Raw genomic sequence first — 17,554 nt, 5'->3', positions numbered from 1 at the left:
CGTGGAGAGATATTGCACGTGTTATGGTTATGAACTTTGTAGGTTATCTGGATGCACCTTTTCAATTCACGAAGAACGAAAATGCTGTTCATAAGTAAAACAGTTTACTTTTGAACAAGCCTAACTTGGCATTGATTTTTTTTTTACTTTTACAGCCGTACAATTAAATTTTAACAAATTTCAAATTTTAAAAAAACAATAAATATTAGCCAAGAGTGGGAGTCTACGCTACATAACAAATCAAATGAAATCAAGTTGTACGTACAACTATGGAACAATCATTAACATGGTAAACTTTTAATCATGTGAATTTTTAACATGTTTATACTGTGATAACGATATATTATGAGACTTAATAACAATATGCCATCTGTTGATATATTCTGGTTATTTCACTTATTAAAGCACACCACTTCTTGCGTGTACTACTTAATAAGCCTCATCTGCACATTTCCTGTGATGGAGAGAGTTTTACAAGAATATAAAAAAGGTTCTTCATCCTATTCAAGTATGATATCCTGATGAAGAGCAATACATACAACTGAGTATATTCTATTACCTGTGTATCACTTGTAATTTCGACATTAATTATTAACCATGTAAACTGGAATAAGTATACAATATGTGTGCACTTTAACTAATGAAGCTTAAATGTTATTCAGGCTTCAAAATATTCAGAAACCATCAAGCTCTCTCTCTAATGCAATAACTGTGGCGTAAGTTACGGGTTGCAGATCCGATTTCTGTGTAAGTGTAAGACCATCATTCATCTTCACCCTCGCGATTTTACCTAGAAATATAGACTAGCTACGTAAAATAAACCAAATAGAAACAAAGAAAATAAAATTTTCTGCACATTGTCGACGGCAGTTTAATGAAGTGTTCTACCGTAAGGAGTGAATATAAATGTCCGACCTTGCGTGGTTTATGAAAGTGTGAGGTAGTACGTGAAATTCCTACATTCAAGGATAAATTCGCGTATTTTAATTCCCATAGAAAAAAGTGTCTTTGTAATAAGTGTATTAGGTAAAGTTATTGTAAGTTATTTCTACAGTTATTTTCTGTTGAAGACTTTACTTTGATAGAAATTATATTCACAGACTATTTATAATTAGCACGGTATAACTAATGACTTCCAGTAATTTTTGCTCTATTCTTTTCAAACATACTTATTTCACGTAAAAATGTAGCCTACTTTTATTTTTTAAAAAATGAGAAAATATACTTGATTTCGATATAAATCGACACTTTTCATAAAACATAATACATATCATTTGCAGTATGAGACTCTCTCTCTCTCTCTCTCTCTCTCTCTCTCTCTCTCCCTTTTCAGTTTTTTTTCAGTAGTGCACCACAGTGAAACTGATGAGAATTCATTTCAACAGCACAGAATACCTATCACTGTCAACGGTTATATTAGTATTATGATCTGAAGAAGTGATTATCCTTTTTTATGAGCCATCACTATATTTTGTCATCTTTTTCGTGCATTTATTGTTCTTCTTTGGAGGTGGGGGGGGGGGGGTAGCTGGGAAAAGGGAGGTTACAACTTCAGTAACTGTACAGGACAAGCCAAAATTAACCATACTAAAAATTTAAATATATTAGTATGTTCTAAAGTGTATGAGCAATTTAGAATAACGAATTGCATGCTCTAAAGTTAGCACCTGAAGAAGCCAACACTCTAGCAGGCATAGTGAACAAATAAATCTACAAAGAATTCTCAAATTTAGCGTTATAGAAAGTAACTGTACAATTCCGTTACATTTATCAGCAAAGGTGATGCGTTTTAAAGTTTAAGTTCTTTCAAAGTTACTAATTAAAGTTTCATGGCAGTTGACGTGTAAGAAAAGGTTTATCCAAGAAATTAATAAGCTTCAAAGCACATTGCTGCAACGTCCATTCGTGTAACCCTGTTATTCTACACGGTAATTGGAAAGACGCAGAGCACACTTGTGTGATTCGTGAACGAATTTGCAATCACGAAATGATCTTGTGTGAAACAGAACGTTGTAACTGCAGCTGCGTACTGGCAAAGAAGAATCGAGCTTATGTACAAGGCGAGACTCCTTGCCTGTCATTAATCTACCGTTTGGACATATCACCTGATTAATATTGCATTGCTAACAGAACAAGAGTATAGTTCTTGGAACCATGTACGGTGATGGAAAATAAAAGGTTTGACTTATGGTGGAACTTCATAGTCTTGGTTTACCTATGGTCTTGTACACCTTTCCAGCAAATTATTTTGGCTTGGTTTATTTATGGTAGTTCATTTGTAATGTTAATTCCGATCGAGAGAAAGTGATAAAGCAAGGAAAGGGACAAGCAATGCGAAGTGACCTTCATTGAATGCACCAGCACCACCCAAGAATTTGCCAAGATTTACTGAAGTAAAACTAGGAAGCTGAAAGATAATTCTATGAAAAGTGCTGTGTAACAAAATTTGAACATTTTATCAGAAGTGGTTGGTAAATCTTTACTGTTTTTAAGGGTATTATCACAGGCATGTGTGTATGTGGTGCGCGTATCTGTGGAAAAGAATGATATATGTAATTTAAATGTTGACAAATGTTCATGCATTATTATTATAATTATTATTTCTGGAGTGTTTCGGCCAGGCTTAATCCTATCGATCAATGCAGCCCTTGTGTGATTAGTATGAAAATATTAATTTAGGATTAATACAAGTACCTGCTTCTCAAGGATGTTTCGGGTTTGCTTTGCACAGAGAGACTAATCGTGACTGTACCTAGAGTTGAAAGTTGAATCCGATTATCAAACCAGGAATCATGCTTCTCAAGGAAGAAAGCAGTGTGTGCCGAAAGGCGGGGGGGGGGGGGGGGTTAAACCTATAGAAATACCCTTTAATATTAGTACTAACAAAAATCATGAAAACTTATTTTTCTGGGTAAACTTTTATCTAATATCGCAATATTTACATCGAAACGGTGGAACTCCTATCAAAAGATTTGGTGAATATTTTCGCAGAAGTGAAAACCACAAACAATTGCGAGAAAATGAAAAAAAAGTCCTGCTCTCTCCATCCTCTCTCGCTAATTCCTGACGAAAAATTCCGATGGATCAATCATTCTTATTGGGGATGATGTTGGCACAGAATCCTGCCCCATTCATAGTCCTATCTAGAGTTGAAAATGTCTTGTTCCCTTTCTCGTTTCGGGTTAAAAATACCCGTCTCGTTCTCGAAAGTCTGTAAACAATAATTACATTTTAGAAGGTGCTTACTCGTATTATTATATTCATTCAAATTTCATATGCTTTTTTGTTGTTTGCACTAGATGACTTAAAGGTATGAAAATTATGAAAAAATAAAATTAATTAATTATAAACTATAATTGAAAGATTGATATTTTATTTATAGGTGCACTCACACCTAAAATAGCAATAGGAGCATAGTTTTGAATGGAGATTCGACGGTGGGTTGGAAATTGGGTAATATCCATTCCGCGAAAATATATAACTCTTTATATGTCCAGAACCCTGTGAAAACTCCTACAGAAATCTTTCCTGATAGCGTCATTGAAAACTTGATATAAATTCCTTAAAGCATCCTAAAATACAAGTCACATGTTAAGAATGTATAATCACCTGTTACGTCATGCGATTTTTAAATTTCCGGTACACTCATTCGCAAATATTATGTCTCCTTCTTTTACAGGACAAATTTCTCAGATATATACGTAATTATGGCAGTGATTCAGAAAATCTTCAGGAAAATTGATTAATTGTGCTCGTAGCGTGTTGAAAGAACTGCCTGAGCCTGTTCCCCACAAATACCTTTGTGGCTGTCTTGAACTCATCGTGTGATACGACACACAACGTTATCATCATCAGCTGTCTTTGCTTGGTCAGTGGACGGAATTGTAGCATTACAAAGTTACATAACGTCAATTAAAGACCGGAGCGAAACGTTATGTCTAATTGAAATAATTAAAGTGGAACAAATCGGACACTGAATTAAAATGATCACAGGCGTATATCACTTTTTGCAACTTCAAGATCACTGGTATGTTGTCTCTATCTTTTTTCACGTGATGTGATCACCTCCCTCCTCAATATCAGCAAATTAACGTTACACCATGAGCATAAGGAACGTCTTTGGTTAAGACGACCAAGATCCATGAAGCACAAAAAGAAATACTGTCCTTGCAATACAGTATGACAATTAAACTCTTCCATTTGGGGGAATGACATCTGCCACACTGTTCATTTCATGTTGGTTCACAAACCATGCATATATTTGCACTCGCATTTTAGGAGGGTTAGTGCACATTGCTCTTTTCATTATTATTACAATTATATGAAGAAAACATTAAATACAAACTACATATTTATTTCCTCATACAAATAGGAGGTGTCTTTCCCGAGAATTCATTGTGCTACTGTCGATGCTACTGAATTTTCATATTTCATGAATTGTTCTTGCAACTGCCTCACACGCCTTCCCCTAATCGCCGCCACGGATGCCCTTGCTTCTTAACCTCCATAACTCTCTTATCAAGCAAGATGATCCATACCCTCCCTATTCCGGTTCGTTATGAAATCATGTCATAACTGTATCTTTATCAATTGTATAGGTATTGCTGTGATCGAATGATTTTTCGAATTTCAAAAACATAAAGCGCCAAAATTTTGCTGTTTGCAACAAAACTTAGCACAAAAGTTTGATGGTCCTCACTTGGCTGCAGTGCTCTAGAAAATTTAAAGGAAGTCAATACTTTCGCTTCTTAATTTTTCATTCAATCATAAATAAATTGGCTTTGTTTGATTTTTTTGTCTTTATTGTAGTGAACAATGCAAAGCAAAACGAGGATAGTAGACTTAGAAATTGAGCGTGAGGAGAGGCAGAATACCATTTCACTCGTGAAAATCTAAATCCCCATATAAGGTAAGCAGAAATTTAGTATGAAGTGTCATTGGTAAATGTTGTTAGTAAAAGTATTTTTGTCTGTAGCAGGTAAGAAGATATTGAAAGATGTAAGGATGTAGCAGATTTTCATTAAAGATCCTATACCAGCATTTGCTTATAGTGGGTGAGAAAACGACGGAAAATTTCCTCAATCAGACTAGCTACGGGATTTTCATCTGTAACCTCAAACCTTGAAAGTAGTTATCTGTACGTACAATATGTTTTTATTGAATTGAATCCAATTTCTAATTATTTTAGTTAAAATCAACTTGAATAGTGTTTATCAATAACAATGTTCATAAAAGAAAAGCAAAAGTAAAGTTTATTCAATAGTGCTCATTATATGAACATATGTTATAACACTATAATACAATGCAACGTTTTTCATATTTTAACAACTTGAATATGGGCTTTATGTTGAACATTTTTGTTATAATATCAGTTTATATGCTGTCAGTGAGATAGAAATACTAAAGCTCCATTATTCTATCTACTTTCATTTAAAACAGTTTGGTTTTTCATTTTCCAATGAATGCAATATGACATATGACCTTTTAAAAAATAAGATTGACATGTCATCTGAAAATTAAATGTTTACTACGTTGGAAGCACCAAAATATTCCAAATTGTTTGTATATTTTTCAGATTTCATATATTGATTTATTTGGATTATTTTACTTCGTTTTGCTGCCACTTTTGACTAATCGTGAAGATGACGATGATTGATGATATCATGAAATTGATGAAGGGACACTCAGGCCGAGATGCGAAGTCTGGGCCCCTGGCGTCGTAGTGCGATGTGCTAACCACTCCGACACGAAGGTCGGCAGTTTGCCCATAAAAGACAATGCAAAGAAAGATGGAATGTAGTCTTATAGGAGAAATACTAATTAAAAGATATGTTTATGAGAACATTCGTAGCCACAAACTGTCAATTACATTTAAGGAAGAAGTGAGGAAAAGTGGTAAATGATTTTACAGAAGCAAATTTTGGACGAGATTTCTTTGTCAAATAGTAAACAGAATCTGACATCATATTTTCTATGAACGAAAGTGTCACGGTCATCCTCCCTGTTACTACGCCAATAAATAGTTTTACAAATTGCAGTAAAATGTGAATTGTGAAATCACAAAATTTTTAATGATGTCATTGTATTCTAAGGTGTTAATTGCAAGACACGCGAAGTTATTATTATAGTAATTTCACCCATAAGTTCATGTGTGTGTAACAACTGCAGCAGCAACTTTCACCATTAAAATTCAAATATACTCAAAACTGTTAAAATAAATTTAAAACTGCATCTTTACCTTGAACCATATATCAACAGTCCAATCATATTTTGATAATTCTCTATTCGCTTATCAAGATTAAGTTGTAAATGTTTACAGTAAATTGTGATATAATAATTTTCATGAAGGTAGAATTAAGGGGTTTCTCGACTGTATTTGTCTTAGCTTACTAACAACAAAATAGGAGGAATTATGTCCAATTTCTAACACAAAAATCAAACATTTTGTGAACTAATTAAATTGTGATAATAACAATAGAAACGGATTAATTTATGTTAATCAAAAAAAGCACTACTAACATACCTATCAATATCTGAAGCTGTTAATATACCTATGTCGCGCGTTATATATTATAATTTAATTTTATATTTCTGTAATTTATTGCAAGGTTAGTGGTAAGGAAAGCTGATAAAAGGTATTTACATAACATTTTATCGGTATCAATTGACATCTCACAAACTATTGAGACTACAATGATAAGATTAGGTAGTCTGAAATGACAGTATACAGGGTGAGTCACCTAAAATTACCATCGGAAATATTTCGTAAATAACAATAAATATTGAAAAACTGCTTTCGCAGATATGTAGGTATGAGAGCGGCTCATGAAATTAATGGACACAGTACGTTCAACTATGTAAGGAAATACGGTTTTCAACACAAACTTGGTTTTTTGCAAATGGAAACCCCATTTTATTTTCAGCTCATTTGAAAGTACTGAAAACATCATTAAGAATGGCCTTTGTTACATTGTAATACGTCAAGTGGTTCTCAAGTAAGTGTAACTTGAAGTTGAGCGCAGAAGGTGCATCCCCACTATGCCTGTCAGCAAATGCTGTTGTGCATACAGCCTGCACGCTTGTGCTGCATTTTTTCTTCACTCGCCATAGATAAGTATCATCTCGGCCTTTTCAGAGTTTGGAAATACTATTTTCTTAGCAACAGTTCTGGCGTACCTACAAACGTCTGGTTAATCAGTGTACTTTGTTAGGTCTTTGTTTTATTTGATAAATTTGTTAAATCAATTTGAAAGAAAGCAAGAAAAATATTTAAGGTGCAAAGAATAAAAGTTGAAAATTTTGTCATCACCACAAACGCGAAGAGTTGATTGTTCCGATGTACTAAAAATTATGACGTAAATGAATGAACGCCAATAAAAAATTAGATGTTAATGTACTAACCTTTATGAATGTAACTCAAGGCGAAATTTTTAAAATTTATACTTTTCAATGTACAAATATTTGTTAACTCAGAAAGATTTATCAGAATCTTTTAGACAATTTGTCAAAGATTACTTATGTATACAAACTACACATTTTACTGTAACCCGCAGTTGTTGGAACGCACAACGCGTGGTATGCAGAAGAGTAATATGTTTGTTATGATACACGAATGACGTCAGAGGGAGATATGTATGCTATGACGTACGAATCAACTTGTGAGAATCTTTGTTTCAAGCGTCAACTTCACGTTACAATTACTTGAGAACCACTTGGCGTATTAAAATGTAACAAACGCCATTCTTAATGATTTTTCCGTACTTTGAAATGAGCTGATAATTAAATGGGGTTTCCATTTTAAGAAAAAACAAGTTTGTGTTGAAAACCGTATTTCCTTACGTAGTTGAACGTATTGTGTCCATTAATTTCATGAGCCCCTCTCATACCTATATATCTGCAAAAGCAGTTTTTCAATATTTATTGTTGTTTACGAAATATTTCAGGTGTTTTTTTTAGGTGACTCACCCTGTATAAAAATGCAAATTTCATTTCCGTATACAGACAACTTGGTCATATGACTTAACAACTAACCACACTGTTGTAAGTAAAGTGATAAAATGCCATGGATGTAAAGTACTACAGAATAAGAATTAACTGTAAATTTTATTTTATAGAATAGTAAATCTGTCTATGTGTATCAAAATAAAATACCACATGGCCAAACGAATTCCCAAGATTCCAATCAGTAACCATGGATCGTATGAAGGAGAGCTTGGAGAAATTTCGCACAATTCGTGAAAGAGTCGCAACTAAAACTTGAAGTTGTGCTTATTTCTGTAAACAGGTTTACAACTGTATTATTTGGTATGGGAGGCATCTTTTTCAGCTTATTTCATTGTTTTGTTATGCTTGTTGAGATGATTTCTTTCAATAATAGGCAAACCATGTTAGAGAATTTGTGCATTTGTGTACAGAAATTTTCAGTGACTCAAAACTCAAGGAAACAGTAACGTACCCCATAGACATACAATTATTGGTGAGGCGAGTTGATTATAGTGTATAATGTATAAATAGCATACATTCACTTATATACAATATCTTTTCAGATCATTAGCAGGACGTATCCCTCCGTATCCAACGAACAAACTACTTGAATTGCAATACCGTAGGTGTAGAATATTTTAATAAACATATGAAAAACACACACCTTCTACAAAAGAAACTGAACATTTCGAATTACAGACAAGTTAATGCTAGAATCAGCACATGACTTCAACTAAAGCTTCCTCAGGTGATGTTCCCACTGCTTCTCACTCACTTAGCCCTTCTACCAGAAATTACACCTTATCATTTTCTTACGGTGTTACCTAATAACGTAGGGTGTAGAAGAAATGTCAGCTTTGGCTCTTATGTTGGTCATAATGAAATAATCGGTTTCACATGTGTTGTTATACATAACATGAATTCTTAGCATGATATAGACAGTGTTTCAAAAGTCGCACAACCATAACTTTGATAGCACATACCAAAAGGACTAGGGGAGATGTTGCATACATAATTTTCTGCATTATGAAGCCTCGTCCATGTAGATATAATTTTAAAATTTTCATTCCAATTCGCTCCATTCTGGGATTTCTAGATATTAATTAATGACTCTGATCAGGGTATGTTTTTGCGAATAACAAATCTGAGGGAAAGGGAGATAAAATTAACACCGTATTATGCCTAACGTCATATTAATCTATGGTTTGCAACCAAGAAGAGGCTATATGCACCATAGTGCAGAAATAGAGCTATTATGGGTAAAGTGAAAACGTAACATGTTAGTGACATATAATATTGGTTTAAACATTAGCACTTGAAAGTTTTATGAACAGACACAGGCAGCATGTACCAAAGTTCTGACCATACGACTGCACGAAATATCAGTTTTCATGATATAAACGACCAAAGTTTGTATTACTGAAAATTTTGAAACATTTCCAATGTAAAAAATCGACCCAATTACAATTATATAAAGCCTAGAATGCAAATATTGTAAAGCTAATGAAAAATCACACAAATAACAATTATTTATTTTATCACAAGTCTCTATTCTTTCATGTTCCAGCCACCTCTGTGGCTGAGAGCCTTTAGTGGTCGACTCAGGTTCTTGCCACAGAGGTTCCGGATTCGAGTCTTGACCTGGACAGTAATGTTGTGAATGTCCACTTCAATGCCATACCATCACTAACAATCATCATCGCGATTAGCCAAAAATGGACGAAAAGCGACCCAAAATAAGAATGCAATGAGAACACTGTTATTAATTTGTTGGAACGAATACTGCCATGCATGATTGCTTGAAGTATTATGAGTAAGTCAATGGAAGTCAATCACAGGGAATGAGGCAGGAAGTCCCTTTTAACTAATTTCTAAATACTATTGTTTAAAGAAAAAGCAAAGCCTCATGAAAGACAGTGAGTCTGAAGCAAACTGAAATTGAAATTAATTACTCATAAGTTGTAAACGAAACTCACCGTGCTGCTTCTGTTATTAACGCTAAGAAGTCACCAAGAATTCCCCTGCAGGCAGCCTGAAGCAAACTGTTTCCCTGCGGCTGTTCTTCCTCGGCAGAAAACCAACGCCTCGACGACCTGCGGAGTCAACCACCCTCAAAGTTGGCCCGTGTTGTCCGCCATGGCTCCTCAACCGTAACCTGCTCGGAGCACGATCTGCTACTCTACATAACAATATTGCCCCCCTTCCCTCCCCCACCGGCAGAAAAATCTTCAAGTAGAACATGCCTTTACCGTAAGCGCTTTTCACGCAAACACGCATACGTCTCGACCTAAATCGCCGCGTTAAATGATTCCGAAGCTGCGGGATTGTTTTTCGCGGTCTCTGTGTGTGAAGAAGAAAAAGAATCCCTGCTCGCATTGTTTCGACGGCAGCCTTAATGATGTTCCACCCAGGCTCCGAATAACCTGCATCGGGATTACACAATACTTCTTCTTTGTTCGACCGTGTCATCGGAAGTCATAAACGCGGTAGTCAGTGGGAAATCTTCTGGTATTGTTCATATTTCTGATTTTCGAAACGAAATGATGGAAGAGGGAGAACCTGAATTTCAATGTGTAAGACAGGCCAGGCGACACTAGGCATGGTGCGAGAGGTTCTTCTGAAACATCCCCTCTTTACCTCTGTTCCTCCATCTACAATGTTCTCGAGAACGCATAATAATAAACGTTCCTTAGCTGAATTTTTATGACTCCATCGTTAGAACTGGCAGTGAGGGTAAAATGAGGGCAGAATAGCAAGGACGCCAGCAAAATATTTCATTTTTCCTCAGAGGAGGAGGGGGGCAGAGTCATGAAAACTTTTATTATTATTATTATTATTATTATTATTATTATTATTATTATTATTATTATTATTATTATTATTATTATTATTATTATTATTGATACTATTTTTCTTATTATTATTGATATTATTTTACTTATTATTATTGATATTATTTTTATTATTACTAGAGGAAAAGGTCTAAATATGGGCTAACTAACTAACTCCCTAGCCTTCTTAAACCCGAAGGTTCATGGCTGCAGCAACACAGGCCTTCCATCTTTCCCTATCTTGAGCAAGTTCTATATACTCTTTTCCATCCCTACCGATTTCCCTTAGGTCCATCTCAACGTTGTCCCTCCATCTTCGTCTTGGCCTTCCTACAGGTCTCTTACCATCAGGTTTCCCAACAAGAATCCTGTAAACTCCTCTTTTCTCTCCCATTCGTGCCACATGGACTGCCCACATAAGTCTTCTTGCTTTAATTATTCTAATAATATCTGGACATGAATACAAATTATGTAGTTCTAAATTATGTAACCTTCTCCACTCACCTGTCTCCTCATCCCTTTTAGGTCCAAAAATTTTTCCTACGGATCTTATTTTCAAATACTCTCAATTTATGTTCCTCTTTCAATGTAAGGGACCAAGTTTCACATCCATATAATACTACAGGCAAAATTACTGTTTTGTATATTTTAACTTTTAGTTTCTTAGATATTAAACGAGAAGACAAAAGTTTATGAAGAGAGAAGTAACATGCATTTCCTAAATTAAGCCTACTTTTTATTTCCTCTTTAATATAATTTTCATTTGTTAATATTACTCCTAAGTATTTGAATTTGGAAACTGGTTCAAACGAGTTGTTATCAATAATTAGATTTTGATTATTACCTAACACTTGGTTTCGGCCTGTAAGCATATATTTAGTTTTCTCTTTGTTAACTTCCAAACCTATCTCTCTAGCAGTTATGAAAAATAATTTAGCATTATTCTTAATTGTATTCACATCATCCCCCAGTAAGTCTACATCATCTGCATATGCTAACAACTGAGTCACACCATTTAATTTTAGTCCTTCTTTAGTTTCTTTTACCTTCCTGACAGCATATTCTAAGGCAAAATTAAAGAGCAATGGAGATAATGCATCTCCTTTTTTAACCCATCATGAATTGTAAATTTGTCAGACATATTAATACCCACACGAATTTTTCTTTCTGTTTCACTGGTGCATACTTTTATCATACTAACAAGCTTCTTAGGTATTCCAAACTCGACTAATATATTATATAATTTATCTCTTTTGACCGAATCATATGCTTTTTTGAAATCAATGAATAGCTGATGGACATTTTGATTATATTCCCACTTTTTTTCAAGTGTCTGTCAGATGTGAAAAATTTGATCTGTAGTTGATCTGTTACGTTTAAATCCACATTGATAATCACCTATAATTTCATTAGCATATGGGGTTAGTCTTGTTAAAAGAATGTTAGATAATATTTTATATGTTGTTGAGAGTAGAGACATTCCACGGTAATTATTGCAGTTCATTTTATCACCTTTTTTAAACACAGGAACAATTATGGATTCTTTCCACTGTTGAGGGATTTCTTCTTTATTCCATATTAAACAAATTAATTTATGAATTTGACATATTAATGAATTTCCACCATATTTAATTAACTCAGCTGGTATTAAATCAATGCCAGGTGCTTTGTTATTCTTTAGCCTTTTAATAGCATCTTTAACTTCAGTCAAGTTAGGTTCTGGAACTAAAGGTTCTGCTGTGTGGACTTCATTCACTTCTGATTTATCTCCTACATGGACATTTAAAAGATCATTAAAGTAGTTCTTCCATCTATTTAGAATATCGCTTGGGTCAGCTAGAAAATCACCGTCTTTATCTTTTATCAAGTTTACTTTAGGTTGTCACCCCTTTCTAAACTCATTTACACCTTTATATAAATCTCTGATATTTTTATTTTTGCTGTTTGTTTCAATTTCGTAAATTTTGCTTTTCAAGTAATCTCTTTTTTTTACTTCTAAAGGTGTGGTTAACTTCTCGCTTTATTCTATTATAATTGTTCAGATTTGTATCATCAGAGTTATTTAACCACCTAAGTCTAGCCTGATTTCTTATTTCTATTAGATTATGACATTCATTATCAAACCATGGCTTACTTTTTCTCGGTTTATGGTATCCTAGACTTTCTTTAGCTGCTGATTCTATTGCATTACGTATGTGCTCCCAATTCTTATTTACGTCTGTTTCGTTTATATTTTCATCATCATTTAAATCCTGCAAAACATCAAATCTATTTTACAGTTCAATTTGGTAATCTTTCTTAATTCTTTCATCAGTAAACTTTCCTGTATCAAATTTTATAACTTTTAGATTTTGTTGCTTATGATTTATCACTGAGAGTCTTTCTCTTAATTTAGCAATTACTAAATAATGGTCACTGGCACAGTCAGCACCTCTATGTATACGAACGTCAATTATACTAATATGCCTTCTCTTATCAATGAGAATATGATCTATCTGATTATGAGTTTTACCATCTGGAGAAGACCAGGTATATTTATGGATATCTTTATGTTTAAAAGTGGTACTTTTCACAATTAAATTCTTTGAGGTTGCAAAAGAAATCAATCTTATACCATTATCATTACTTAATTCATGAAGACTTTCTTTACCAATCGTGGGTTTAAATGTCTCTTCTTTGCATATCTGTGCATTAGTCACTTAACAGAATTTTCATATCATACGGAGAAAATTTATCAAAAACCTGTTCGAACTCTGTATAAAAATCATCTTTAGTATTATCATCTTTATCTTCCGTTGGTGCATGTATGTTTATTAAAATAATTTTACACCACCTACCCTGTAAAACTGCATATGATATCCTATCATTAATAAATTCTACTGTTTTAAGAGCCGAGATAATTCTATTCTTTATGAAAAAGCCTGTTCCAAAATTATGATTTTCAGTACCACCATAGAAAAAAGTATAATTTTTAGTTTTACAATTCCCTTCTCCTGGCCACCTAACTTCCTGGACAGCTACTACATCTAATTTATACTTAACTATCTCATTAACTGTACACTGAAATGCCCCAGGCCGGTAAAGGCTCAGAACATTCCAGGTGCCTAATTTAATATCCTTATTCCTAAGGTAGATCTTATCCTTAGTCCAGGGACCTCCCAAAGTAGTCCCCACCCGGAGATACGAACGGGGGACTATTTTACCTCCGGAATATTTTACCTTGGGAACATCCATGGCCTTATATTGCTGTTTCTTGACATTTTTTTTACAGTGCAGAGTTGTCAGTTCTACGCCTAACCCCCAATATGAATGGAGGAATTACTACACAAGACAAACACAAACACATTAGACAGCACAAGTACTACCCAAGACACACACAAACACATCACAACTATAACACAATATAAACACAAACACACCACAACTACTACACAATATAAACATAAACAAACTACACACCACAACTACTGCATAAGACAAACACAAACAAATTAGACAGCACAACTACTACGCAAGACAAAACAAAGATACTAGACAGCACAACTACTACACAAACATACTAGACAGCACAACTACAACACAAGACACATACATACACATCACCGATACTACACAAGACAAACAGAAATACATTAGACAGCATAACTACTACATAAGATAAACACAAACACACTAGACAGCACAACTACTACACAAGACAATCCCAACCACACTAGACAGCACACCTACTACAAAAGACAAACCCACATACAAGCACACCACAACTACTACACAAGACAAACACAAATACACTAGACACCACAGCTACTACACAAGACAAACTCACACACTACACAGCACAACTGCTGCACAAGACACACAAACACATAACAACCACTACACAAGGAAAAAACAAACGCACAACTACTACTACACAAGATTATGAAAAAAAAACAAAAAAAACGTATGAATGGATGATGTGATTTCAAAAATAAAAATGAAATACTGAACTGGGGAGAAACAGCAATCTATTAACTGCCTTAATTTCACAACATAATGCGCACTCAAAATTTTATATTCAAATTTCCCCAATAGATGACTCTGTTTAGATGGTGGTGAAATATTGATTGATTTCTACAATACAAATCCTCCAATTTTGAACTATAAATGAATGTAGAATTGTACACATTTAATCCACCTATTACACTTCACGCCACCTGGCAACCAGACACATCACTTCGGAACGTGATATATTAGAATGTATGTAACACGATAATGTCATCAACGCATCTTCGACAAAAGGTGGAGGCTCCACAAAAAAAACTGTCCGTACTCGAGATAGAGAGAGCTCAGTCTCTCTCTCTCTCTCTTTCTCCCTCCCTTCATCCCTCTCTTCCTCTCTCAAGGAGAAAGAAAGAGAGAGTTCTTTCTAATCTTATTCTCTCCCTTTCATATCTCCTTTCTTTCCTTCGAAATAGAAAGAGGGGGGAAAGAAAGACATGAGAGAGAAGCTCTCTATCTCTCTGTAAAAAAAGTAATCCTAAACTTTGATTTTTTTTTGAAAAGCGAATATTAGTTTTGGCCCTAAATTTCATTTGCATTAAGAGATGGGGAAAAAAATCTTACAGGACATAAAATGTAGCTCACAATGTTTCCTACCCAAGATTTCTATCATTTTTTTTTTAGCTGAGTTACTAAACTTATTGCAATTGTCTGTAAAGGCCAAAAATGACGGAAACCATGTCATAAAAAAGGCCGCCATTTTAAAACGAAGTCATTTTTAAAAAGAAATAATGTCTGTCTTGAACTACTCTTGCATAGGGTTTCAACCAAAAAATAATATATTTTAAAAATGGTCAAGAAACCAGTGATTGGTTGGTATGGACGGACCCCTCTTTTGTTTCCTACCTTCCAGCTGATGGAAAGAAAGTAGTAACAATTTCAGGTGAAACTTACTTTTGGCAAGTTGGTTACGGCCACTCCCAAGTCTTCACCATTTACGAAGACTCGTAAGGAACTATCCAAGCAGCGCTTCAAACTTATCCTGTCACCCGCAGCTAGCCAATAAAGGCTCGGACAAAAATTGACTTTCAATGTGACATTGTTGCGCTTCACTTGAGATCCTGATTTCCAGATTCCAATCACACTGGTAGTGAAAAAATCCTATTACAGATCATTAACCACGGGTGTATTAAAAATTTTATAATACATCCAATACACAGGATGATCTCTAATAGGATTTTTTATTTACTGAAGTACAGACGAAGCTCATTCTTCTACATATAGGTATTGCATGCTAATCCAAGATCGATCGATTGATTTGCTTTATTTTACTTCGCTTCTTGTGCCACTCTTGGCTAATTTGCGAAGATGGGGATGAGTGATGATATGATGAAATTGATGAATGGACACTCACAAACATCCATGCCTAGGTCGGGATTCGAACCCGAGACCTCCGGCGTCGCAGCGCGATGCGCTAACCACTCCGCCACGGGGGCCGGCTAATCCAAGATCGACAAAGTATCATACAAATTGGCTGTAGACGGCTTTTGATTTATTTTACTTGGCTTTTCTGCCACTTTTGGCTAATCGCGAAGATGTTGAGTTGTTTCAAGTAGAGATGGAAAGTTCCGTTCATTTTTGGGATTCGTTCTTTGTGAACTAGTTCAGCACTGGGATTCGTTCAAAAGATTCGTTCGCGAACGAATTCACTGATCCGGTTCAGAAAAGACTGACAAGCTGGATGTTCTGTTTCCTCGAATCCGTTCGCGAACGAATTCACTGATCCGGATCAGCTTGGCTCGGCCCGGTCAGAAACGAGCGGCCGACTAGAACATATGTTTGCTTTTCTGGAATGCAGGAGGCCTGCCTACGAGATCCAATCAGATCAGAGAAGAATCTTTCGGAAAAGTCAATAACCTTTGATGTGGATGTTACAAGAGGGTTGTCTTGTGCTTGTCACTCGCCACCCGCAGCAGCTAAAACGGGAATGTAACGGGACTTGACTTTGCAAAATAAAAAGGAAGGAAGGGGAACTTGCTTTGTTTGCAGAACCAGCTACCGTCTTTCGGTGTAATGCAATCTGTGTGTATGGGAATTGTTCTAGACATGCCGCGGCATGTGGAAGCCATAACCGTTGCATGGAAATTACCTTTACAGCCATGAGTTAGTTCCCTTGAATAAGGTTTTGACTGATTTTAGGAATTTATAATGCTTCCTTCTTTCAGGAAAAAAAAACTAACAATTTTAACAATGGAGAAAGAGTTATGTTAGTAGGTAATCGTGTGGTTGTTTACTTATTACTCCATATTAACAAGAAACAATTATAATCAAAAACATCCCCCCATGAAAATTCAGCAACTTCATTCCAGTGTCCAGCCTTAGTGCTTGAAACCACATACCGTTTAGTACAAACACACATAAATAGTGGCATTCTTCCTCATCGATTGCATATTATTTAGGTTTCCAAATGCTATTTTAACATTCTGTTTGTTTAGTTTGGTTCCTTCTTCAACGTTCATTGAAAACATTAAAAAATAGGTCGATTTTCTATCTCTTCAGACGTGTCGTGGCGATGAGGATAAGTGATGAAAAATGTTCAAGCAAGACTCGAACCTTGAACCTTCGGAAGCGAGATCATAATTAAACCATTGAATGTGCTCGATTACTGAGGCACCCTGTGCAGGCTGTAAAGACATTTAGAAGTTACGTATATTCAGCTTTATATATTCTATATTATATTATATTTATATTAATTGCCA

General features: G+C 35.0%; 1 protein-coding gene across 1 annotated transcript in view; it reads right to left on the bottom strand.

The window, feature by feature from the left end:
- The window catches only part of LOC145978552 (uncharacterized), a 52,586-nt gene extending 42,498 nt beyond the window's left edge, over positions 1 to 10,088 (bottom strand). Inside the window, exon 1 of the mRNA XM_083111236.1 lies at positions 9,960 to 10,088. The gene's annotated coding sequence lies outside the window, so the exon portion shown is untranslated. The remainder of the gene's footprint in view (positions 1 to 9,959) is intronic.
- Between the last annotated feature and the right edge of the window lie 7,466 nt (positions 10,089 to 17,554).

This window comes from Lepisma saccharinum, chromosome 25 (genome assembly GCF_977018435.1).
Source record: "Lepisma saccharinum chromosome 25, izLepSacc3.1, whole genome shotgun sequence".
Classification (NCBI taxonomy): domain Eukaryota; kingdom Metazoa; phylum Arthropoda; class Insecta; order Zygentoma; family Lepismatidae; genus Lepisma; species Lepisma saccharinum.
The sequence above is the reverse complement of the archived record's forward strand: the minus strand, read 5'-3'. Positions and strand labels throughout refer to the sequence as shown.